Source organism: Arvicanthis niloticus, chromosome 21, assembly GCF_011762505.2.
Source record: "Arvicanthis niloticus isolate mArvNil1 chromosome 21, mArvNil1.pat.X, whole genome shotgun sequence".
Taxonomy (NCBI): Eukaryota; Metazoa; Chordata; class Mammalia; order Rodentia; family Muridae; genus Arvicanthis; species Arvicanthis niloticus.
The window spans coordinates 6,310,517-6,337,176 of record NC_047678.1 but is presented as its reverse complement, the minus strand read 5'-3'; the positions used below and the strand labels follow the sequence as shown (position 1 = coordinate 6,337,176).

The 26,660-nt window shown below is 36.1% G+C and overlaps 1 pseudogene across 1 annotated transcript in view; it reads right to left on the bottom strand.

The window, feature by feature from the left end:
• Positions 1-338: 338 nt before the first annotated feature.
• The window catches only part of LOC117693454 (heterogeneous nuclear ribonucleoprotein K pseudogene), a 46,626-nt pseudogene continuing 20,304 nt past the window's right edge, over positions 339-26,660 (bottom strand). Inside the window, exon 2 of the transcript XR_013105553.1 lies at positions 339-3,035. The product of XR_013105553.1 is annotated as a heterogeneous nuclear ribonucleoprotein K pseudogene (transcript). The remainder of the gene's footprint in view (positions 3,036-26,660) is intronic.

The window sequence follows — 26,660 nt, the reverse complement described above, 5'->3', positions numbered from 1 at the left end:
CATGATCATATTCTTTCTTCTGTGTTGAATATTTTCAGAACTGTAATTCTTGGGAAAGTTTGCTTTAATATTATAGATTTGTACAGAGCATCAGGATGCTTTTCTTATATGAGGCATGCTTGAGCTCATTCTGTTCATTCAGTTTCATGCAAAAAAAAAGAGAAAACCTTTGATTTTGCATACAAGAAATCAAGATGAAAACAGGAGGAACACAGCAAAGAAGGAGTCATTGTCAGCGTGCTAATAACATTTTGATAATATAGCTTGGACTTTATATTTGTTTTGTGAATGTGTCCACATTCAATTAGTGCTTTTTAGTGAAAGACTTTTATTTTTATTTGATTATAAATTATTCAACTTTGAACACTGCAATATATATTTAATGTGAAGGAACTTTATTTTAACACACTAACTAGAAAATAATCTCCTTTTCTCAAAATCTATTTCCTAGTGATATAATATTTTTCAGTTATCTTTTTTAAGATTAATGATATTTGAAGGTCACAGTTTCAAGACATTGAGCAGATCATGGGCCACATTTGCAATTGGACTGATGAACCGTCACCTGGGAGGTGACAGCCAGACAGAGGCTTGGTTAAAGAATTGTAAACCAAACAAGATAAAGGAAGAGAAAAGAAAATGTCAAGTTGACATTTATGTTTTACTTTTGAATATTTTAATTAACTTGCCATCCCTTAAGATAGTCACTTTACACCCTGTCTTTATACTTCAACACAAAGCTCTGACTCCGAATGTCCACAGCATGTATGCCTATTCAGTTTCCTCTGAAAATTATTTGTCAGTAAACAGCTGACTGAAAGCTCATAATTTTTTATTAAAAAGGTCCACTGTTGTGCTCTATTTGTAAGAAATAGGTCGTTTATAACGAAGAAATTCTGAATTTTCCTTGTATCCACAGATGTAAAGATGTTTCAATGGGGAAAACATAAATTGAATTTGCAACTTCTGTTTATCTTCAAGATACATTTTTTTAGATTCACTAAATTTGTTTTAAAAATGATAAAACGTTTCTTACAAAAGAGCATTACATTCTGCACACTGCTCTGAACAAATGCCAGGGACATGTGGACTATTACTTTCCTCCCTGTCCCACCCCCTCAATGTTACAGTGACCACAAAGCAAAATGGTCACAATAATTACATGTGGGGAGTTTTTTTTTTTTTTTAACCACCAACAATGAACAACAACAAAAAAAAAGTCACTCACTCTGTTGCTGTTTCAAAATTTCAATGTTAGTTTTTACATGCCCTCCCCTCCCCCCAACCCTGTTTGTAAGGAACAAAAACATTATATCTGGTGAACAGCAAAGATTTCACTACACCTCAAATGCAGAACACCTATGAAGCAGAGGAATGTTGGCTTTTTAAACAGAAGCAGATAAAAAAAACAATGCAGGACCCCTTCAGTTCTTCACTGGTCTTAGAGAAACTTTCCAGAATACTGCTTCACACTATAAAAAAAGATAAAATATCTTGCATTAGAATCCTTCAACATCTGCATACCGCTTCACACTGTTCTGTAGCAAATAATGTTCATTCTGTATCTGGTCCTGTGTTCCTGTAATGGTAATGATCCGATCTTCAGATCCTTCTAAAGGTTCATCGATTTTGATTGATGCTCTAGACTCATGAAGAATTTGTTTAATCCGCTGACCACCTTTGCCAATAATAGATTCAGCCAAATCTTTGGGACTAGTTACTTGTGTAGTGATAATAGGTTCGCCAAGATCACCGTATGAGCCACGACCCCTTGCATAAGAATAATCATAGCTCAACCACCCGGTGGTTCATATTGCCATTTACCATTCTGATGGGTTCCACGTGTCAACTGCAGAGTCCCAAGTTTCATCAGCACTGAACCCAACCATGCCATCATAGGGGTCTCCAGGCCTTCCTCTTCTGTCATAAGCCATTAGATCGCCCCCTCTGGGTGGTGCTGGAGGAGGAAGAGGAAGAGTTCTCTTCCTGCTGCCACCCTGGCCACCTCGACCAGGAGGTGGTGGCAGAGGTCCTTGGCGAGGGCTCCTATCATCATAATCTCTTCTAGAGGGAGGCATGGGCCTACCACCCCCCATCAGGAGACATTTTGTCAAAACCAACTCTTCCCCGCATGGGGAATCCCACAGGCCGTCCTCCACGGTCATCGAGCACCATTGTAAAACCACCATAATCATAGGTTTCATCATAAAAGTTGGAATCATAAGGTTGTGCACATCCTTTGATGGGAGACTCGGATGTAAGGTCAAGGATGATCTTGATGCATTCTACAACCCTATCAGGTTTCTCTCCAATAAGAACAACTCTGTCTAGTAGAATGAGGGCAGCACTCTTGATTGTTGTCTGAGTGTTTTCTCGAAGTTCTTTGATTTTAGCACCTTTAACACCAATAATTACTCCTGCCAGACTCCGATGAATCAACAGTCTCAACTCGCAGTCAAAGTCACTTCCTTTATAATGTTGGTAATTTATGTATTCCACAGCATCAGATTCGAGCGGGAGCTGGCTGGTTGCAGTGGGTGATAGCAACTGCAGGCCCTCTTCCAAGGTAGGGATGATTTTCTTCAGAATTTCTCCAATCGTCTCAGTATCAGCTCTGATACTCAGTATGCGCTGGGGCCACTGCTGTCTGGAACTGAAACACTGTCATTGTAGTCTGTATGGCAAGCTGTAATATTCTTGCCTCCTTTTCCAATCACTGCCTCAGCATTCTTGCTCTGAAGCAAAATGCGCACTTCAACCATCTCATCAGTATTTCTAGATCTTTTAAAGGCTTGTTCCTCTTCCATATCTTCTGCAGGGCATTTTCCAAATTCACCATTGGTTTCGGTGTTGGGGAAGGTGTCTTCTGGCTGTTCGGTCTCCATTTTCTTGAATTAAATGGATCCACCAATAGGCCGCAATCCAGTGGGAGATGAGCACGGAGGATAATGTCGTCTGCAGCGTCTGCGGTGTCCGAAGCGTCTGCAGCTCTGTCATCTGTAGCGCCCTCCTCCTTTCTCGTTCATTCGCACACTCTGTAGTTTCAAGATACATTTTAAAAATCATGTTTTTTTTTTACTGTGGCTTTTAAAATACAAAAAATAAATTAAATCAGTTTCAATTCAAGTGACAAAGTATTTACACAGTATTTTTGAGATACTCGGAGACTAAACTATATTTTAATATTTTTGCATTTTATTAATCTTATACTATTTTGAATAGTTAGCCTACATGCTGATAACATTAGTAGATCTGTGAAACAGTTAGACAAACTCACTAATATTCCCCAGCCCACTTTTAGTAACTAATTATAAAACAGAATTAAAACCAGTGAGGTCTCCTATGACCTGGTCAGTTAACTTATCTAATGGACACTGTAAAACATTTTATTCTCAACTGTAGACTGTCAGTCCTTCTCAAGATCCCACATACATTTTTAAGAAAAGTCACAATCTGAAATATAAAAGTGTCAGTTAATTTTTCCTTTAAAAAAATCAAGGTGTGGCTCCTATTTCAAGAAAATTAAGCTAGAAAGCAGTCAAGAGTAGCTCAAAACTATTCAAAGCTATTAGATAGAAGATGGCACAGGATATTTGAGAAGAAACAATTATGGAACTTTTAATGGAATTGGGGGTTGTCTTAGAAAACCTGGAGAGAAGCTTTATTAAGAGTGAGAGAAAGATAGGGAGAGAAGGCTAACCACCACCACACGGCTAACTCGTGACCAAAGTGGGATTGCCTCTTCAGGGAGCAGCCAGCAGAGCTCATTCCTGCGCAAACTCTACCTGAGGAGTCTCTAGACCAATCCTTTGATCAAAAAGTGTCTGATGTCTTATAATCTTCTAGGAGTGGTGGAAAGTCGCACAACACATAATTTAGTTCAACATAATATACATGAAAAAGAGTAAGGAAGAACTAGGTGACATAATTCTACCAAGAAAGAAGAAATTAAGCCCAGTGAGAAGGTTTGAATGGGTTAAGTCGCTTATGATAAAATTTCATTACCCTTGTTTTATCCCAGGAACCAATGTAAGCTAGAAGGAGAGACCCAACTCTAATTCAACATGAAAACTCTGGCAGGTATATCATATCACACCATAGCAATAATGATAGTAATGATAAGAAGAATAATAAGAGGAAGAGGAAGAGGAAAGAGAAGGAGGAGGAGGAGGAGGACGAGGAGGAGGAGGAGGAGGAGGAGGAGGAGGAGGAGGAGGAGGAGGAAATAGTTTATTTGAAAATTAAACAATGCCCTCTTTCCTTTCTGCCACCGCCATGCCATCCAGACTGAGGAAGACCCGGAGTTTCTGGGGCCACGTGAGCCACGGCCGCATCAGTAAGCACTGCAAGTACCCAGGAGGCCTTGGGAATGCTGGAGGCAGCACCACCACAGGATAAACTTTGCCAAATATCATCCAGGTTACTTAGATTGTGCATCCAAGAAGTGCAGAAACTATACCCATAAAATGTCACCAATATCAACGCTTAAATGTGAGTTTAACATAATAAACATCTTACAGTAGATAGGGGAAAGCCCATGAAACTTCAACCATACATGAAGCAATACAGGCAATTCAGGAAGGCAGAGAGCAAAGGATATGCTGACTATCCAATACCAAATATAAATGGAATATATATATATATATATATATATATATATATGCATACACACATATACATATATTATGTTACTATATATCATATACATATAATATATTATATCATATACATACAATATATATAATGTATATACACATAATATATATACATATATATAATATATATAAGAGCAAGAGAGAGAAAAGAATAACAGTGAAAAAAGAGGCTGAGAACTTGAGAGAGGACAAGTAGCATTCATTATATTATTGTTCTGATTGTCTCTGAAACAGGTTTCTCTTTTTCTTGGTTTATATCATTATCTTGGCATAATACATTTTCTCTGAATTTCTCTGCATTACAATAAAAGAAGAATTTCATGTACACAAAATATGAAAATGATTTTTTGACTAATTTTTGGCCACTTAATAAATCTACAACCGAAAATAAAGATTATTTGGAATTCTGGGAACATTTTCCAGATTGATTTTTTCAATTTCTTCTGTTGGTACAGAGAGCAATAACGCCATTCTGATGCCAGAGTGCTACAGACTTGTTTTTGTTGTCATTGTGCTTTTTTATGTGAAATTGTTTTATCATGATATGATTTCAGCGTAGTCTCCCTATGAACTATCTCTTTATAAAGAAAGCTATGTAGAGTTCTGAATCTCAACTTTGTTCCCATTTGAATACACCTACATTGTAATTTGGATATTGATGTATCCTAAAGGCACATACATTAGTGTCTGATGTCCTGAGGAGTGGTGGGCACTGGGAGAAAGATGTCAGGCAATTTGAGGTAAACTGTGGAAGGGTATCGCTGGCCTAGCTATCTCCTCACGCTCTTCACTGAGGAACAATGTGGAAATCATCAGCTTTCCTGTGGTACTCAGGCCACCATGCTGTTTTTCGTTTCCAAACAGCCACCCCATCCCCAGGATACACAGCCACTACACATGTCTGTGATCCTCACAAACTGAAATTTAAAATGCACTCTCCCCCCAAAAAACTGATCTTGCTTATTTTTTATAGTGATGGAATGCTGGTAAACACACCACTCTTTAGTTGCCAGGAACTCTATTATTTCTGTTAGGCAGACCCTCAAAGACCACCTCTCTATTGCCAAAAAATTACTGGAGTAATCTGTCTTTAATTAGTTCTTGCCTTCTATTTTTTGATCTCATAAAATACCAACTTTTTATCCTTTAAGCAGAACGTACTAGGGGAAAAGATAAGTGTGTATGTCAATCTAGTATTCTAAATGCAATGTTGTACAACTAATTTAAACTCAATTTAGTAACATATTTCCTATAAAATATCCAATTCACTTATTTTGAAAACTTCTGTTCATTTAGTAGTTTTAGTAGATTTTTTCAAATTTAATTTTATTTTGAACAAAATGTTAGCCTCACGTTTAGGGCTTCTGTATACATAACAACCATGAATTTTATAAGAAAGCCAATGAACTATTGAATAAGAGATTTGTTAAAACTAAATGTTAGTTTTTAGATATACTGTGAACTAGGAGATTATTTTTAGTAGAAATAGTCCTAAATGCATCATCACTGGCTTCATAATATTTGGAAATATGTATAAGCAATATAAAGTTTGCTATTCTTAGTAATTTTCATCCAGCAAAACCAATGATAGGAATAAGAAGACTCATGCAGCTATATTGTGTAGGGAAGCCTGTTACTGAGCAAGCCCCATGTCATTATTAACTTGATGCTTTCTTCTCTGGCTTTTCCTGTCAACCCCTAGAGCCTTCTTTCTTATTTTACTCCCCTTGGGCTCTTGTTTTCAATTTCTTCTTGTGTACTAGAATATATAAACTAAAGAAAAATCAAATTATAAAAAAATTAAGGCAAGACATTTATTTAAAATATTAAAGCCTGTTACTCCAATACTAGGGCCTCATGGCTCTAATGCAGTATAAACTAAATAATGGGCAAACAACAATTTTTTATTTAAAATTTTTGTCTGTTTTCTTGTTTCCTCTGGGTTCTATGACAGGTTTAATTTTTAAGTAGGGTTTTATGATTTTTTGTGTGTGCATGTTTGTCTGAATCTCCATAGATCCTCATTCAAGTTGAGTACCTATCAGAGGCATCTTTTCCTGATACAATGAAATTAAGATTCATCTTTTCCTGATAAAGTCCAATTGTCAAATTAGTCTTTTCCTTTAATAAAAGATAAATACTTAAATTTCTTAAATAATTAATGAGATGTACAATACTATACACTATTTACTGAAAGTACTTAGGTGGTTTCAGGGTCTTGTCTCAGTTTCAATTCATATGTATAGTAGACATACAAGGCAATTAGCTTTTCTAAACTTTTGTTTGCTAATACTGAAAATAAAGATAATGGCAGCTCCTCATACATGGAGTTTTAGTCAAGATAATTAAACAGCCCATGAATTGCAGCTTCCTACATGATGACATCCCCAATATTATAGTTATTTTAAAAGACGGATTAATATTTAACTTATGCATATGAGTGTTTGTTTGCATGATTGTCTGTATCCACATGCATTCAGTGGCTTGGGAAGATAAAAGGTGGCAGGTCTTCAGAAACTGGAGTTACAGATGGTTGTGAACTACCATGTAGGTTCTGTAAATCAAACTTGAGTCCTTTAAAAGAACAACAATTTCTCTTAAAACTGAGCCATCTCTTCAGCTCTTCATAGTTGTTATTGTCACTGTGTTGTCTCTTTGTCAAGACTTGAACAAGGCAGCCAAAACACTACTCAACACTACTCAAAACTTCATCTATCATAAATGATGGTCAGTCCTGGGACAGAGAGTAGTACTGATAGAAACAGTTTCATAGAGTTTAACTGGAATTTGAGTTCTCGTTTTGATGCTTTTTTTAGTTGGTATTTTTGACAAATTATTTAGGATCTGAAAACCTTTTCTTCAATTATAGAATGTCTGGTCTAGTAATACCATTTTTATTTGTCAACAAGAATTATTGAATAAAAAAAAATGGCTATAAGATGACTAACATGGCCTGCTTTATCAAACTTTGCACATTCTTTGTGCACTCCATAGTGTGCTCCAAAGATCATATAATAATGCTCTTCAAAGACTAAAGGCAGGTTTCCAATCAATGTTATACATATTAACTATTATTTATTTTTAGAAAAAATAAATACATTGAAATTAAATTTATAAACATTTTATAAATAGTACATTTTTATGCTTTTTCTAATCTTTAAATTGAATCTTTTGAGAGCTGTTAGTTTTCATTCTTTTGTATTACACTTACTCATTTATTTTACGTGTGGAAGCATGTGAGTCACTGTGTGCCTGTGAAAGATGACAATTTACGGGAGTCAATTCTCTCCTTCTGCCCAGGGGACCTCAGGTCATTGGGTTTAATGGCAAGCACTTTTACCAACTGAGCAATCTCTACTACCCCTAGAATCATTTACATTAGAGAAGATGTTGGTTTGTTTGGCACCAACTCTAAAGGTATTACCTCGGGCGATGAGCAAAACAGTTTGGAACTTTTAACTAGTTTTAGTGTCACCCTTACTCCGGGTTGGATATGTAATCTACAGTTGTGTAGACTGAGAAATGATCCACATGCTCCCTCTTGTTTAGCTCTTATGAGTGGAAATATCTGAATTAATCATAAGAGACAAAGAATGCAGTTGGCAAAAGCCTTCATTTATCTCTATGAATCATAACAATCCAAATGTTGCTGTTTAGTTTTGGAAGAAAAGCAAGTTATCACTTTCAGGAAAATAGATGATACGTAGTTACTACTTTATCCATCTCTCTGCATATAAACAACCCTGACATTGAGGCACCCTATCTGCAGTGTGATCAGTTCAATGAACAATTCTGTGGATTTGGTTCTGAGAAACTTAATTAGATTAATTATACTTCATTTAAAAATTAGATAATTGGTCCAATTATTTTCTGCATTTTCGAAAGCCTGGTGTTTCACCTCACATAGACAGAAGGCAGATAGGAACAATTAAACCCATTGTCTATAGCAACATTCAATACTTTGAAACAAAAAATATATATATATTTGAAAATACATGCTATTATTCATTTCCTTGACTATATTATTATATGATTCAACTGTGGTGATTTTTCCAAACAACAGGAACTTAACGTATTTAAGAAATTAACAATCTAATTTAATTATTGTGGGTCCCTGTTCCAGAGGGCATTCCACAAAGATCTCTGGCCTGGCCTGGTGCGGGCATCTGGACCAAGGGGATAGAGAGCAAGCAGGGAGGGGGAAATGCCTCCACTCCCTCCGCTACTACCTCTGCCTGCATCTCCACTGTCACTACCCAGTCACTCCCAGGTGTTGCACCTGTCTCTCCATGCTGAGCCTGCCCAGGCTGGGCTGGTGAGAAGCTGGCTAGCTAGCAAGGAGGGGAGGGTCCTGAAGGCACTTTGAGGGAGCAGATCTCTTCCGAAGCTTTACAGCTTTTGTGACAGAAACTCTCTGACAACGGGATGATTCTCGCAGACCTTTACTTCTCCTTAATAGGGCTCTTATATACAGTTTTGGGGTTGGCTAGGGTCTGGCAGTAGATAACCCCTATTGGCTTGGTCTAAGATCTTGGAGATACCTCATCTACATGTGGGAGAGCCTGAGGCACTTTCCATTAGGGTCTGGGGTTCGAGGCCTGTGCTCAACCAGGAGCCCAGTTGCCTCTCACAGCCCACTGCCCTACAACTCCCCCTTTTTCTTTTATAAAGGAGAGGTCTCATCAGAATAAGTGTCTCCTATATTGGGAACAGTTTGATACTGAACCAAAACCTGACTGGTAGTTACCTTTGCAATGTTACTCATCTGTTGCTTTAAAAACTGAATGAGGCAGGATGCCAAGAGAAGCAAAGCTCCAATGGCTAGTATGGGGCCAAGGAGGGGAAAAATTCAAGCTATCAAGGGGTTAGAGTACCAAGGGGTAGGGGTGTTGGGAGTATAGCATGCCTGGAGGTTCCCCCGGAGCTCTTTGAGCATTAATTATACTTGTAATATAATACATATTGTACATATTGTACATATTGTTCTACCAGCCCAGATTCATTGACAGAGAAGCAACATTCCTCCCCCAGCAAAACACAAGTCCCACCCCTTGTGTTGACTGTGTTCAGCAGTACAAGTCCAGGGCCCTCCAGTTTTGGAAAGCAACTCCTTCTAAAGAGGTTATCTGGCATTGAAGAGATTCAAGGCTGTCTGTAATAGAGGCCATTGCCTGGTCAAGCTTGTTCTGGAAGTCGCCGGCCAGATGTTGTGTTTGGACAAGGGCTGCTCCAGCAGTTCCAGTAGCACCAAGTGAAGGCCTAGTCCAGTGAGCAGAGAGATGAAGATCTCTCTCTTCTTTCAGCTTCCTCCCACCTGCAAGGTGTGTTCTTCAGGTTCATAGAAATAAACCTGGGAGACAACAATCACGGGGGCACAGGAGCCCTGAAAATGAGGGTTGATACAGGCACCTGTAGTGCCTTTGCACCAGAGGAGGGCAGGAGGGTTAACACATACTGATTTGGTAATGGTGATGTCATGGGTACATGTGGGATGGGGTTTTGAGGAGGGCCCTACAAGGCAAAGAGGTGGGAGTAGGTCAAAGAGAGGAATGTCCTGTGCTTTTTCTCATGGGCAGGGATCCATGGAGGTTGTAAAGGGAAAAGTTAATGGGAATGGCTATTAATACTGATTGGGAAAGAGAGGCACAGAAAAAGCATTGGGAGGAATTTAAGGGAATGAGGTCCGCTGCATATTGGATGTACTATAGCCAGGAGAGTGTAGCTTGTAGTTTTTCCTGAGACTGGTTTTCCTGTTGAATAATATTAGCATGGGTAAAGGCTGATTTGGGGGAAGGGACAAGTTCTTGGGAGACATGTAGGTCAGCTACGGGGTATCTGGCATAGCTATTGGGGTAGAGTTTACCCATGAATCTGGTTCGCCAACATTAATTCCATGGATCGCGGATGAAAAGCTGAAAATGAGTTTTAAGGTTGGTGAGCATGGTGCCACCATGATTGGTGGATACCATCTTGCAGCTCCAATATCTGCAACCTGCATATGTGGAGACCTCCTGGAGACATTCACCTGTGTTTCCGTAAGGAAGGCAGAGAAAAGGGCTGAGGATAGTGGACTGCTGCAGCTCCCCTCTTCCCCCATTGGTAATTATTGAGAGGGCTCCTGCTATGGGCTCTCTTGAGAATAGTTTGGGGTGTAGCCATCACAACAGAGGGAAGGCAGAGGCCCATTTTTCACCAGGTTAATGGTTGTCAATTTGTCCTGGGAATCCTATTAGGTGAGAATGATTTTTGATTAGCCACTGAACGTTGGAGAGGGAGAAGGGGGTGACAAGAACGTCAGGCTCTTTTCCTAGGGTTTGTAGGGCTCTATCCATGCCATTTTTAATCATGCTAGTGAGTGCATACACTTCATTTAAAATTTGGGTGTACCACCCATCAGGGTATGGAGCCATTCTAGCACCCCCTGAGGTTGGTAAAGGGCTCCTACAAGCGTAGGGGGGGAGTTAAAGATAAGGAGAAGTACAGGTATGGTTGGATCATACCTAGCAAGAACCATATCTTTTAGGGTTGAATTGACAGAATTTGGGGTTTAGACTGCTTCTGGAAACAGTGTTCTTGGGGAGAAGGGACTTTTATCTCCTTTCAGGAGGTTGAAGAGGGGTTGAAGGGTGCTTGTGGGAGGAAGGAGCCAAGATCAAAGCCAATTGAGGTTGCCCAAAAAGCTCTGGAGGGAGGCAAGAGTTAATTTTTGAGAGAAGGAAAGGGTGGGTCTGAGGGGGCGTATTGAAGTAAGGGAGATCTCTGTTCCTAAAAATGCAATGGGAAGAATAAGTTGGATTTTTGAGGGGCTATTTTGAATCCTAGGGCAGGTATTAGCTGGTTCTTAAGTTGGGAGGGGGAGGTAGAAGCATCTCCCCTTACTAAGATGTCATCCATGTAATGGTATATGTTGAATTCTTTGTCTACATATGGTTTTAATGCAGTGGCTACAGCCTCTTGACAAATGGTAGGACTGTTAGCAATCCCTGGGGGAGAACAGTCCATTCATATTGTGAGGCTGGACCAGAGTTGTTAATGGGGGGCACTGAAAATGCAAAGTGTTCACAGTCCCGGGGATGTAGAGGGCTGGAAAAAAAAAAGCAGTCTTTTATGTCTATTGCTAATAGAGGAACATTGGCAGGAATAGCTGAGATGTGGGGTAGCCCTCTTTTGGGGGATCCCCAGAGTTGCATGGTTCTGTTAATTGCCCTCAAGTCTTGCAATAGTCTCCATCCCCCTGAGCTCTTTTTTACAGCAAATACAGTGGTGTTCCATGGACTGCAGGGGGGGTGGATGTCTCTCCCACAAATTATGTTTACTGAAACATTTTATTGTTCTAAATTCTGATCTTCTCCTATGTAGATAACTAATTTATATTTGTTACTAAAGAGGAATGTAAAAATATGCTTCCATTTCCATTTAATGACAGACAGGAACTGTGAACAAACATGCCACAGAAAGTACAGAGAAAAAAATAATAGGAAAAGAAATAAACATCACAGAAACTTTTAGAACAGAGCCAGTGAGATGGCTCAGTGGGTAAAAGTGTTAACTGCCTACCCTGACACTTGAGTTCCTTTCTGGGAAGCCACATACTGGAGGGAGAGGACCAGTTTCTGAGAGGTGTTCTTTAACCTCCAGAGGCATATAGATGCACACACACAAATAAACATATAAGTCTTAAAAAAAATCTAAAGGAATTTATCAGCACAATAAATGAAGAAAAAAAGATACTTTTATAGATTGCCCCTTCTAGCAAGTTTAGTGTTTCTTGACATTTTTATTCATCTGTCAGATGTTACTAGAGAATAAATATGGGTTATAAAATTAAATTTCTAATTTATTTGAAACTCCTTTTTTGATCTTTGTGTGGAGGCATGTGTATTGCATGTGTAAATATAGGTACACATGTGATTTATGGAAGTTAGGTTAGTCTTCACCTTTTAACATGAACATTGCAGGCTGCTTGCCTTATGAACTCCTTGGAATACCCTGTCTCTGTTTCACATTTCATTGCTTGATTGCTGAAATTGTAGACACAAGCTATCATGCCCAGTTTATGTGGGTTCTCAGGATTTGTAATAATTTCCTAATGCCTGTTCCCTACTTTATCCATAGGAATTTTAAAAAGGTTTCAGTATTCAAAATAACTGCCATCCAAAAGGTATCAATGACATAAGTTTAAAGACCACCATTGAACTCTCCTGTTTTCAGTGGAACAAGCTAGCTAGTGGCTTTGCTTAGATATGGGAGGTTGGCCTGTCAGTTATTAGCTCAGAATACAACCCTTATGCTCTGTGTTGCCTAAGGACATTCTGGACCAAAATACTTTCATCCTTCTGGGGCTTTTAAGCAAGCTTTTAAGGTCTCTTCCTCCACCAACCTATTCCCTTTGCTCACTGAAAAATCTAGACTACCAGTATTGAAAAGTTGCCAATGCAATTTGTCTTTCAATGAGACTAAGCAAAAGCATGTGGGGGTGTGTATATCTGTATATGCTAGCTGACAGTTACTCTAACTTTGCTCAAAGTAAATGTAGCTCCTATTTTCTAGCAATATTGCTAAATAGTGTTCATTTCCCTTTTCTAAGTTTACCCAGTTGGATAATAAATTTTATGACCTGCATGGAATGCATATATATTTTCATATAAAACATACCCTAACAAGACAATAGGGATTTGACAACTCCGAAAGGACCATTAGATCACCTGTCCTACTCAGTCATTTCAATGTACTCCAACACATTAATATTGGCTAAGCATAACAGACTAGATTAGTGCATGAAAAATGACACTGCTAGCAAGGCTCCATTTGGTGTTTATAAAGTCAGTATAAAAAAACAAGTGGAGATGACAGGAGGTATGCCTTCAACACCAAGCCTTGAAGAATACTCAAAATAAATCAATTACAGAAAACCTTAACAAAAACTCTGCAAATATGGTTTAAATCCATTATCATTGATTTCAAACCTTACTCTTGGAATCTCTGTTAACTAATGAAACTGTAAACCATTACAATTAAGAAATATTTAAGACCATGAGATCAATAAAAATATTTTCAGCAAATCTTTTGTAGCCATCCAATTATCTACATTTAATCCAATTATTTTACAAAAAATATTAAATGCTATTAATCTCTTTACTCTTTTAAATATCAACAATAATTGTTAGACAAGTTGTCTTTAGAATATTTGAATACTCAAAAAATATTTGTTGCTATTAAAATCACTATATAGATGGTAAACATGACTGCCATCATTCTCGGCACTGATTAACTCATTGATCTGGGTGTAGACCACAACACAGCAAGTGCTGAGCATCCATGGAGTCATCCATGAATATTGTATACCCCAAACCAAAGAATGAAAAAATTGATTCTCCATGATTTTAGATAATGTCCTCAAAGTCACAGGAATAATTTTTGGATGCCAGTGGTAGGATTAATTTCGAATAGTATAGTAAATTATTAGAATTTAGTATTAATGTAGTTCATTCAAAAACACAGTATGCATCTAAGACCCTCATATTTGCATCACATGTATAGTTCATAGATTCAAAACAGTATGAAAATCTGAAATTTTCAGTATAACAATTTATTTTAGAAATATAAAGTATATCCAAGTTTAATTTAGCTATTGCATAATTTTTAATGGGATTGTATGAAATGAAGTGAACTGCTACCATTTAAAGATTAGACAAATAAATTACAAAACATATACAAAATAGTGACAGGTTTATAATTATAGTTGCAGAAAAGAGTTTGGATATTATTTGTGTGTGGATATCTTACTATTTGTTACTATTTATGTCATGCTTGCTGTAAAGCAACATAAAAATATTCTGTATCAAAGACTGAATCATTTTTATTGATAGGAAAATTATACACACACACACACACACACACACACACATATATATATATATATATGATTTCATGGATGGTCACAAAGACTAAAAAGTTAACAGAAAATTAAAAGACAACGAGGAGTACGAGTTACCTTAAGATTTCAGAACCAAGGTAGTATAGCTGAATGGGATGAAAAGGAGATTTTTACTTTGTAGTTTTGGGGTGTTTATATGATCTTAATATGCCTAAAATTAAATTAACTAAAAATTTTAAATGCATTGAACATATTTTCTTACAACAACAGCAAGATGCAAGATGAAGTTTTTAAAAAATAACCCGATAGTGATTTACCATGCTTAAAATATCATAGTGACAGATAAGGATGTAAATAAGCCTGCTCAGTAGAAGGCTTAAATGTCAGGTCCACTAAAATGAAGCAAGGAGGAATGGGAAGTTTTAGGTAGTGAGGCAAGAAATCTGTTTGCCTGGCTCTCAGCAGAATTCACATGATCAGGGTGAAATACCTTGTCTTCCATTTCCAATGAGAACTATGGGAACACAGGAAGCTCATTGTTTTCTGAGGAGCCTTATCACATGCATCATGGGGCACAATTACAACTCCAGGTGTTGTTACCTTGTGCAGAGAGATGATCTCAGCATTTTACTTCAGACTGTTAAATTCTTTTCTTTGGAACAATGATGCTTCTGTAAGGACTATAAATGAACACCTTGTCAACAGCTTCCATCTGTACATGAATTTGAAGGATGATGGCTCTTTCTCAACAGCACACAGAATCACTATTTTTTTTTACATCTCCCAAAGTTTCAATTTGAGAAAAATGCTTTTTTTCTGCTTCTGCATCTTTCCAGTTTCCCCACTCAGATACTCTAGTTCTAGCATTGACCAGCACAGCCCTCATGTCATAAATATTTTATTTTACCTTGATAGCAAAGTTATTTCCTGTTTAACTTTCTTCCATGCAGTCTATTTTCTTAATAAGGTATAATAATGACTTTATTTCACCGTCATTCTCAGCTTAGTTTGATGTAAGTTTTGAGCTCATGTATCACATGAACCAAAGGAGAACAGATGTTATAGAGAAGTAATTGTACATTGTTGATCTAAGGTCGCTGCTTCACATTAATCAATATAAATGCTGTCGTGTGCAGTAAAGCAGAGAATAGTACAAACATCGAAAGAATTTTTCAAATGTTATGTAAAAATGTAAGAAACACATTTTGGAAACAAGAAATTGAATCATCAGTTATGGATCATGTAGGTCTCTGAAAGTTCAAGGACCAAAAGCTAATAAGAAATTAAGTTCCATTGTACACTCAAAAAAGACTTTCTATATTCATTACTTCACTGTTTGCATGGATTTTACCTATGACACTTATATACAGTGGTTTTGACTCCTTAAGTTACTACATTTTTGCAGGACGAAAGAATTATGCATCTTATGCCAAACTATCCTTACAGACGGTATGACAAAGTCTCTAGGGTGTTATCAGGAATGTGTAATGATTCCTTTTCCTATTCCAGCACCAGCTGGCTGCATACTTTTCTTTTCTAAAATATGAAAATAATAGCAATATACTGAAAGTAGTGGGTGGATTTCACTGATAGACACTGACAGTGTCATATCACACTCTGCCTCCTGTTTAAGATCATTTGTATTGTGATAACAATGACTACTTCAGTTTTTACCAAAAATACTATCAATTGTCAGGCAGTATGAACTCGGGGTGACCAGGATGACATTTAATATTAATGTGGAGCAGAATGAATTTCAAATGAGTTTTTAAATTGAAGATATGGACTATTGTTTCTGGCACATTAGAGTTTATCTTGTCAGTGCTCATTAGATCCAGAGCTTATTTCAGCTCTGAAAATAATCACAGAGGTCACAAACATGCTATTATGTTTCTGAAAAGCTCCAATATGAATTCAAGTAGTGAGTCTCCCAATTATTTCAGTGGAAGGGAAGCATTGTTACTGTGAAAATATATTAATGTACAATGCATTGCTATTCTGGACAAATCATTTACAGGGGGCATTCAGGAAGATTTTCTCTTAAAATTCATTTTGAAATAGCCAATTGTACTAGAATTGAATAAAGAAATTAGATTATTTCTTGAAATTTTTTCCCTTATAAGTTGTTTAAGACCCCACAGTCTAAGATAAAACTGGCTAAAAATTTAAGACATTTAATTCCATTGCTAATGGGTATTACAAAACTAACCTAAAATATTTTTTTCTACCGTATCTTTAGGTAGAAATGTGGAAAGATATACTAGTATGATTCTTTGAATTTCATTGCATTTCCCTTTATTTCATAAATAAAAGGAGCAGAGAATGGAGGAATGGGAGGATGGAAGGTCTTCCTGACTAGCATGCAAGATGCTAATGTCCAACTAGTGAGCATCCAGCTGGTGTTTGAAATTACTTCTGTTTATCATTGGGTTTCTCATAGCCTTTTGTAAAGTTTCTCTCTTTGAGCATTCTCACCCACAGGTCCTTCCTGTGCTGCAGAGTAATAGTGTTTGGTTGAAAGCTCATAGTCCTCCTCAACCCTTGGCAATCCAAAGTTTTATTCCTACTTCATTGTCAGCAATTCCCCACAGGTGCCCCATGTACTGCACTGAAGTGTAAAACTTAGTCAGAGTTTGTACTCTATGACTAAAAAATGTTGTGTCAGATAGATTATAAATGTTCAAATTAGTCATATCAGGACTGATGTGTTCTCCTTTTCCTATAATTATGAAACAGGACTCATTTCCTGTTTCCAAAGTATGGAACCAAACACCTATCAACTCTCTTCCAAATATCCTAACCTCTGGTTTTGTTCTCACCTGTTCCAAACTTCATTTGGGGGCTACAGACAGTACTCATAGGAAGTCATTACTATCTGCCTTCTTTGGTTCACCTCATGACTTGTGTGGTGACATCCAAATGTATCCACTATGTTTGTGGAACCTAATGTGTAGCATTTACTCATAACTCCAATTCTACTTCCCTTTATTCTTGCTAATTTAAGAATCAATGAACCAAATGCGGGAATAATTTTGGTTCAATATTATATTTCACAGGGTGGCAATTCACCAACAAAATCCTAAATTATCATGACTATTTTTTTTTCAGAAAAATCTGTTATATATTTCTATTTAGTGATAACATTTATGCTCAAATGTTTATTATATAGTTGTATATGTTAATGTAAAAATATAATAGATGGATGAATAGATAGATTATACAGACATAGAGAGATTAAAAAATGATAAAAATATAGACAGCTCCAGAATAGCCATGGCATTTCCCATCTTCCTACTGTGAGACAAAGGATTAGTGATGGTAAACAGGTACAGTCTTTAAGGTTCTGTGTGCACAGGATTGGAACAAAGGAGCTGACTCTAAAATTTTGTTGAGAAAGTCATCTTTGTCTCAGGGATAAGAGCCTCTTTTAAAGAGAGGAGTGAAGAAGTCACCACTCAAATTTCATAGGTCTTCTGCTCATCTTCCTAGACTCACTTTTTGTTGGGATACTTTAGTGCTCATCACAGAATTCTGCAATTTTGTTTCATACATTCACATGCATTCATGTTTTCTCTGTAATTTCACAATCATTCATACATTTCTTCTATGCTTAACAAATATCTCTCTTCCTCCCTTTCTTTCTCTCTCCTTCTCTCTTTCTCTCTCCCTGTCTCTCACACATACACATACACTTAATCACTGCTTAATTTTGTGACTCTAAATAATTATTTGTACCTATTAAAATTTATTCTCGGTGATTATGACTATTTTCAATGACAAGGACAGAGCTGAATAACTGCAAAGCATCAAACACACACACACACATGAATACAAACATGCACATGCACACAACATATGCACACATATGCATGCATGCACATACATAAATACACATACTTTGTTTATGAGAAGTATATATAATTATAAAAATTAAATTCAATATAAAGATTTTTTTCTCCTCCTTCTCCCAACTGTATTATATAGGACAAGGAGAAAGCTACTAGCTGAGGCAGTCAAGGGATGTTTTACAAAGGAAGTTGTGTGTCTTCTGAAGCTTGGAGCAGAGGCACACATTGGAGCTTGATTAAATATTCAGTGTAACAGGTTTGCATGGAATGCATTCCCTGTTCCTTTCAGAGTAGAGAAAGTAAGCAGAAATCCAAGATTTTAAAGTACTGAAATGTTCACTAAGGAACGATAGATAAAATTTTTTACAACAGAGTTTGAGGAGATTGCTCAATGGTTGAGCACACTTGGTAATCTTCCAGAGGACAAGAGTTTGGTTCCCAGCACCAACAATTAGACAGCTCACAACTTGGAACTTGAGTTGCAAGGAATACTATGTCTTTGTCTGACTACCATGTACTTATGAAGCTTACCCAAAAATACATATGTAAGCAAAAATAAATCATTAGGTGATTTTATTAAATTTGATTTTCATAAATGCTCTAAGAACAAATGCCTGCTTAGAGTTTTCACATGACTTGAGCAGGAATGCTACTCATGAAGAATAATCCAGCAAGAGCCTACTAAGCAGGAAAGGAGGGAATAGAGGAAGACTGGAGCATATATTGAAAATAAATGATTAAACATGACTAGAAGAGAGATTATTCCATGATGCAAACAGCTTTAAATCTCTGCCCACTAAAGGGAAGAAATGCCATAGTTATACATGCTTCAAAATGTCACAATGGCATATCCAGGAATTACTTACCTTTGTTAGAAATTATATTTAATTATGTACGGAGAATGGTTTAAATTCGTTTAAGCTTTATATCAATGTTTTCTGACCCACTCTTTTGTTACCATTATTCCAAAGCCCTAATAACATTAATCAGACCTCTCACTTTTTCATAGGAAAAGTAGTAAAGACTGGAATGAATGTACTCTTTTGCCAAAGAGATACTAAAAGTATCTTAGTTCCTGTAATCAGAAAACAAATAAAAGGATGCAATTCTTGAAGCAACAAGTAACTTGATAACAACAAGTGGTAAATAATCAGGGAGTGAGTGAATGGACTCTGCCACCCAAAGTTGTCACTACCTGCTTTGGTAACTAAGCATTGATTTGTATCTGGTCACAATTATCCTTATAACCATTGACTGCTTTCCAATACAAGGGCAGATTAAAGTATGAAACCTGACATTCTTAGCATCTGGCCTGTTCTTATTTGAATCTAAAACATCACCAAAGGATTCACGTGTTGAAGTTGCAGTCCCCAAGGCAATATTCAGAATTGAACCTTTGGTAAAGTGATGAACCATAAGGGTATTAACCTAATCACTACATTAATCTTTGGATAAGTTTTTATTGAATGGCTATAGGGGGATGATGGAAACACTGGAGGCAGGACATAATTAAAGATAGTTGGTCTTTAGGGACTCATCTTCTTCACGGATGCTTCCCCTCACTCTCTTTTTGATTTCCAACTACCATAAGGTTTTCTCTATCACAGTGTGATATTCTGCTTCACTACACACATAAAAACTATGGGTAATTTAGCTAGTGTAGAATTTAAAATAAAATAGTTTTTTCTGTGTACATTCTTCCTACCAGAGTCATATGTACAGTCCTTAAGCAAATGAGGTCTGAAGCCAGACCACCTGGTTTCAAACACATGTTCTCCTTTGGAATCATTTTGTGGTTTGGTCTGGGTTACTTTCTCCTACTTAAATTTTCTTATTTCAAAAAGTATATTAAATCGTACCTCATAAGAATTTGATGAATTTTTGTCTTTCTGGTTCTTATAAATATCAAGTACTATAACAATGTTTTATATTCTTATTCCCATGCTATACCCATAAGACAGAATATTGACTTTGGAGCTCAGGAGGCAGAAAATAAGATTCATTTCAGGGAGTTTCAAAGACAAGCATTTGAAGGTTTTTCTTGGATGTGGTTATGAACTATTGTAGAATGTGCTTCTCTGCATATCTCAAGATGTTCCATTTGCCTAAGCATCATACATGTTATGCTTATTGCATATATTTCTTATTCTTAACCAATAAATGGTCAAAGCCTTTAAATAAATGTGATTGTATATATATTTATATATACATATTTATATCTTTAAATCATTTTCAAATAAATATGATAGTGACATAATTTTCATATGCAATACAAGAATATAGAATTTAATATTGTAACATTGACAGATTTTTAACAAAAAAAGGTGATGTCCCAAGATGTTATTAAACAAACTTATTGAAGTAATTGAAGAAAAAATTATTTACTTACTTCAACAAATAAAAATATTTGAATAGTACTGTAATGCAATGTTAACCAGCCAAGACCAGGGATTTCAAGAGGAGAAAGGCAAGAAGTAAAAAGAAATGCAGAAAGCACACTACAGACTCCTGGAACTCCCAAAAATGTTTGTTTTTTTGATGTCTAAATTCAAGTACCAATAATATTCTTGTGTAATAAACATGCTACTTTAATTGATATATGAGATGGTTCATTATAACCATATTATTTTTCATTAAATACATATTAAAATAATTGAATATAAATGGATAGTGTTAAATATTATGCTAAACTATGTACCATAAAGATCTCTAGCTGTAGAAAAGAAAAAAAAAGTTGAAAAAACTTTACACCTTATATATTGATAAAGTTATATTAGTAAATGTGTTTCTCTTCACCCCCCCCCCCCGCCCCCCCCACTTCCCTTCTCCCACTCTAAAACCAACAAGAGAAAAAAGTTGGTTAGGGTTGTAAATGACAATATTAAAGTGAATAAACATGACAGAGAAAATTACCTAAAATGTAATGGATATACTTCATGTCAAATGTAAATGTAATTAGAAGATGGGATTAGAAAACGCAACTGGAGAAATCAATTGCTTCTATCACTTACAAAGTCATTAGTGTGAATCAAAACGAATGGGATGGTAGCTCACTGACATGTCTAGTTGAACTCTCTCTCAAGCAAGCCAATAAAGTATATTTACTATCAAGCTCCCTTCGCTATTAAGGCTAACAAAAAAAAAATTAACAAAGACTCTCTTCTACTGAGATAACTTTGACAGTTCAAATAGAGGAAGAACATCAAAAGGTAATATGGTGTCAAGAAGGGAGATGCTGGAATGGGGGGCTAGCTGACATGACAAATCAATAGGACTTAAGGAAGATCTAAAAAAGGAAAGAGAAATTGAAGTTAAATAATTAAAACACAGAAACCACACTTTAATTAAAGAGTATACTTTTAGTTATACCCTGAAGGATTAATTAGAATATCAAATCACATAGTCACATTTTTGTAGGATAAATTTTTATTTGTCTCAGTACATATAAATTACTTGACTAAACCGAAGTGAGGCTCATGGTTTGCACCCTAAAACTTCTTAAAATAAAATCTATGAGGATTTCTTCAAATATTAGAAATAGATATTCACATAAATCTATATATTATAACTTTGCTATAGGATAAATATTGTGATGCCTGACAAAATAAAAACTCACTGTTCTGTGTGCTGACATGATCTCCAGAGTGGGCTTTCACCTTCATTTTGCATTACAGTTGATAGAACTTATGTGGCCACCAATCAAATCTCAAGCAGCCATTGTATTTCAAGGTAAAAACAGAGATTGCAACTTTACTTTGGAATACTTTCCTTCTACTGTGTTTGTTTCAAATGTCTGAGTGGTATTCATTATATATAAAGAAGTCTTTGTTTTTATGGTAGCATCTGCAATTCACTAATTACTACCTTTCTCTCCAGAGGAGTTTCTGTGTCACAAATGATCACATTAGCAAATGACTCAAGACTGTGATATTTCCACTAATAAATTTGTTTTCTAAATCAAAAGTCTCTGTTATGGAAAAAGGCCAGAATGTTATTGAGATACTATTTTGTCTCAGATAGTTTCCTAGTTACAGTGTGTATATGATAGACATAACTCTTAGTATGTTCCTTAGGACGGATTAATTCTGCAAGTTCATTAATACCTCATCCTTCATTAAGAAAGAGTTTGTTCTTGCCATTCCTGGTAAGAATTCCTAGACTGTCATTAAAAATCGAAACAAAATACTGGAGGTGCCTAAAGAAGGAAACCGGCATCTATGTGTAGACTTAGTTCATCAATAAATTACAAGAAAGAGTTTTCCTTTCTGTCACTTGAGCGCTCCAAATGAAACTCTGCTCTACTAACTGCTGCTTAGTGGTCAGGCCCAGCCCCCAGGGGAGCAGGAGGACCAGGCACAATGAGTCATTCAGAGCTGAGCACATGGCAGGAAGTGCTTAGATGGCCAAAGTACTGTGTGGAGTTCCATTCACAGCACCACACATTTCCCTGAGACTTAGTGAGGAAAAGATTCGAAGGCTGTTTTTAGTGTGTTCTATTTGTCAATTTGAATCACAACACATTAGCTTCTTTGAACTCCTGGGCACTAAAAATATTTAGGTTACATAAGTATTTTGAGTGAAAGACTAAATGGATCTTTTAACTCAACAAATTCAAAAGCATCTCCTCATTGCCCTAACGAATAGTGAAGCTCTTGTAAGCCACTACGGAAAGCCTTGCAGCCAGCCAACCCATGTTGGACAGTGCAGTGGGGCAGCAGAACCAAGATAAACAGCCATGCATAGTTTCTGCTGCTGGAAAAGAAAGCAGTGTTTTGCAAAAATATATGCTCCTTTTCCTATTGCTTTTTACAGTTCTTGCATGACTTTCTTGTTCAATTGTTGGCTTCCTGGGATGTCCTCACTGACCGTGGAAGGAAATCAGAAGGAAGAGGTATTGCTTTTTTTTTACCTTACATGTCTTGCAAACATGTGGAAAACAGACAGTATGTAAATAGTAAAGCACATGATCTGGATTTGTAAGATGTCTTCGACTCCATTTTTTCTTTCCTTCAACATTTCTGAAGCTTTAATTTACAGTCTAGAATCTTTACATGTGGATAGCATTTCTATCTTTGGTGGCCCTATGTAAGATCTTCTTTGGCTACACACTAATCAGTAATTATGGCAGTTTTTAAATGGACATGAGCACACACATGCGTGTGTGTGTGTGTGTGTGTGTGTGTGTGTGTGTGTGTGTGTGTGTGACATTAAGTGTGGTATGATGAGTCTTTATAGAGCCTTCTGTTGTAAATATTTCTTATTATACACATAAAAACAAACTGTAAAAAAGCATAATAAACATAAAATAGTCATAATTCTCTTCTAGCATGACTAAAAATAAACGTAACACCCCATACACACCTATACCTCAATAAGAAAAAATAAACTCACTTGAATAATTTGCTCTGAAAAAGAAGAGAAGAACTTGGTGTTATAAGGCTCATAAAATATCAAAGACTAAGACTATTTTAGTTCAGTTTTCTTCTTTGATTTTTGAGTTGACTCTTTTGGGTCAACATATGTAAAATCAAAAGAAAAAGCTACAATTGGAGTTTGCTTTAAAAACCATAGCTGTGCCTAATTAATAATAATAATAATAAATGAATACTTGCTATTTTTACTCAATATAGACAGAACTTCACTTCAGAGTAGTTTCTGGAATAAATGACCCCAAAATATTCATACTCTAGGTACGAACAACAAAAGAATTCAGGTGGACAAATTACCCTGCTCCATATTAAAAGCATACTGGTATATTTTAGATATTTCTTAGGTGGAGATGCTTTTAAAGCTTTCATGTTAAAAAGAAGAAGAAGAAGAAAATGGCATTAATTGGTGGCAAAGGCAGATGTGAATAAAATGATGACAGAGGATATAGGAAAATATTTGAACTATTTTAACACTTAAAAATGCCATGCAATCGATTGAGGGTTTGGAAGGTCTTAAGGACTAGCTCTAAAAATGTCTAAGGACTGCTCTCTTATAATTGAGCCAAATAGCAATGTGAATAGAAGATTCTGGAAAATTACGTAAGCATAGAAGAACAAATTAATTGCAATTTATATTTTAATTTTAGAGATAGGGGTCAAATAATTAAGAAGGAAGAAAATGTGAAATCAGAAATATACTACCTTAGAAAAATATTAGACACCCCTCAATAAAGGTTTTATTCCCCCAAAGGGCCATATCTCATTTAAGTTACTTTACATTTTAGTTTGAGTTTGCAAGAACTTTTGGGTTATTTTGTAACACTTCAGATATTAAAGTGAATCTCATTTTAAATAATACTTCTATATTCCACAGAAATATGCCCACCATACATGAGATAACTGATGTATAACTACTTTGAAATCTCAGAAAAAAAGGATTTAACATAACTTATTCAAATCACTTTAATAATTAAAAATCAAGTTATGCAGGTAAATTCATATTTCATTCAATTATATGCATTTTATCTGCTTTCTAAATCCAGTCCTTGTAATTTAACAAAAATATTCCTTCCTATAGAAAGACAAGGTGTTTGTCATAATGAATGATCTAAAAACTGAGTCCTATTGTCTGCATTAGAACTTGTCACTATTTAACTGTCTCGCTTTTTTATTTCAGTATCTTAACTGTAATTTTAGGAAACTGTGGTTTAAGACACAGAAAATTTCTTCATCAGAGCATCTTTTTCCCATTTGAAAGACATCATATTGAGCTCAGTAAATGCATATAATGGCAAAATACAATAACCTTTTAAATGAATAATCAGGACATTCCAATTCCTTTACTAACATAATAACTGGGACTATTATCAGTGGGCAGAGATCACAATACAACTTAGTGTTATTTTCCTTATAAACCCTGCAATTGTTTACACAATTGTAATAAGATCTATTAATTTATTATTGATAACATTTCTACAGCATCTAATGTTTTTTTTTCTCCTATGGAAAAAAACATATTACACTATATGTCAACATGGGAGACAGTGAAAATAAAATTTATTTTAAAAATCAAAAGTATGACTTGAGGTTTTATGTCTTCCTCAAGGTAGTTGTCTCATACATGTAGTTTCCAACTTTCTACATTACATACATGCGTGCACATATGTGTGCTGATACGCTTACTAATGTGGATGCATGTGGAGGTCAGGTGTTGAAATGATTTTCCCAAATACTTCCTCACCTAAGTTATTGTTGTTGTTGTTAACATTATTATAATTAGGAATAGAATAGTATCTCCCACTGAACTTGAAACTGTCCAATTCGGTTAGACTGGAAGATCAACATACTTCACAAAGCCACCTGCTTCTGCTCAGAGGCGCTGGGCCTACAGGCTTGCAGCAATGTACCTCACTTCCACAAATGGGCCCTGGAGATCTAAACTCAGATCCTCAAACCTTTACTCATGGCCATCTCCTTCACTTTTAACTATGTATTCTGGGTGAGCGAGCAGGCAAATACTTTTGTGGTTTAAGATAATAAAAGTACGCACTAAGTTGATCGCTGTTTTAGAAATAATCTTTTTTACTTTTGTTTGGACAACCGACACTAATACAATTCAATTTCAGGAGTTTCAATACAACTCGTGAAAAACAGCATATTTGTGAGTTTGTTCACAGCACATACTCGGCATGCATAAAACCTTTACTGTCTCTGTATATGTCAGGCTCTGGCAAAGCTGATAAAGGTTTCAGGCAGGAATCTGACATTAGGCTAGAACAAAGAAGTAATTTCAGACAGGAATCTAAAAATTAGGCTAGAACAAGAAAATAATTTCAGTCAGGAATCTAAATCTTAGGCTAGAACAAGGAAGTAGGCTTCAGACATGAAAATGACTTTGGGCTAGGACAGGGAAGTAGGCTCAGATATTTTGGTCATCCTGATAAGTCCTTAGAAACAGTGATCATGGAATTGTGTTTAATGCCTTGCTTTGACTATTCATGTTTATTGTCTTGCTTGTTCCTTGACTATTTGCATCTATTGTATTGCTAGTTCCTCAAACTATAACTGACCTTAATACTTGCATGTAATTAAAATGGTATAAAAGCAAAAAGGAGGATGGGGGATTGAATAGGGGGTTTCTAGGAAGGGGAAATGGGGAAAGGGGATGACATCTGAAATGTAAATAAATAAAATATCCAAAAGAGAAAAAAAGTAAATGATTGGGTTGAAAATGGGAGCAATTTTTATAGTCTAATTAATAGATAAAGCCCTGACGTTTGGAGTGTGTATAGAGTTTTTATAAACTAAGAAATGAAAAAACTATAAATAGACAATTCATAAAAGAAAATAT